A 979-nucleotide genomic window follows, 5' to 3' on the forward strand; every position below is an offset into this window, starting at 1 on the left:
AGTGAAGCGAGTCTCAGCACAGGCAGACAGAGCAGACTAAGATTGGGAGAAGGGCAGAGAATAAAAGAGCAACAAAGGGGCTGACCCCGTCAACTATGTCCAGAATAAGGAAAAAAAACTAAACTGGGAGAGGGGAGCAAAAACGTTGCCGTCACCAATTAAGCAGCAAACGAAGAGTCAGGTAAGCCCAGCACAAAGCTACGATCACAAAATTGGCTGAAATTGGGAGAGGGGGCGAGACGCTACCGTCACCAATTACAGAAAAGACCAGCAGACGCGGTCAGCAACGTCCAGTATAAGACGGAGAAAAAAAGAAAAAAGAGGCTGACGCCGTCAGCCACGTCCGGACAGGACAAAATTCCAAATAAAACTGGGAGAGGGGACAAAAAAGGTTCCCGTCACCAATCAAAGTATTAACAAACCGCTTACAAAGTAGCTAAAATTGGGAGAGGGGGCGAGACGCTACCGTCACCAATTAAAGCAAACTGTCAAACTTAGAAAGGCTAACACCGTTAGCTAAACTCCAACAGGTTTACAAACACAGTAGGGCTAAGCTGTGAGTTGGGAGAGGAGGCGGAAACGCTGTCATCACCAACAAACAGTTCCTTAAATGAAGATCCGTCGCAGCCCTCGGAGGGCGATACCCCGCAACTCCGGCCAACAGGCAGTCGGGCGTCCAACGACGGCAAAAGATTCAGAAATCCAAAAGGCTGATGCCATACGAAACGAACCGCACGCGAGAAGAAAAGAGGAACAGAGCCTCGGATGACGTCATGCTATATAGCCTCTGATTGATCATCCGATGTGTCACAGGTGTGACTCTGTTGACATTATTGCTCGAACAGCGCATGCACGAAAGGAACATTCAGTGCTTTCAGCACCGCCCTCTGGCGGTCAGTAGGGATGAAATAGAACCTTTTGTGTTGACTTGCTCTTTTTGGACGAGCAGGAGTCTAATCATGTAACCCTTATGTATTAT

The sequence above is a fragment of the Poecilia latipinna genome, unplaced genomic scaffold, assembly GCF_001443285.1.
Source record: "Poecilia latipinna isolate Pla-1442-1.1 unplaced genomic scaffold, P_latipinna-1.0 Scaffold3898, whole genome shotgun sequence".
In the NCBI taxonomy this organism is placed as follows: Eukaryota; Metazoa; Chordata; class Actinopteri; order Cyprinodontiformes; family Poeciliidae; genus Poecilia; species Poecilia latipinna.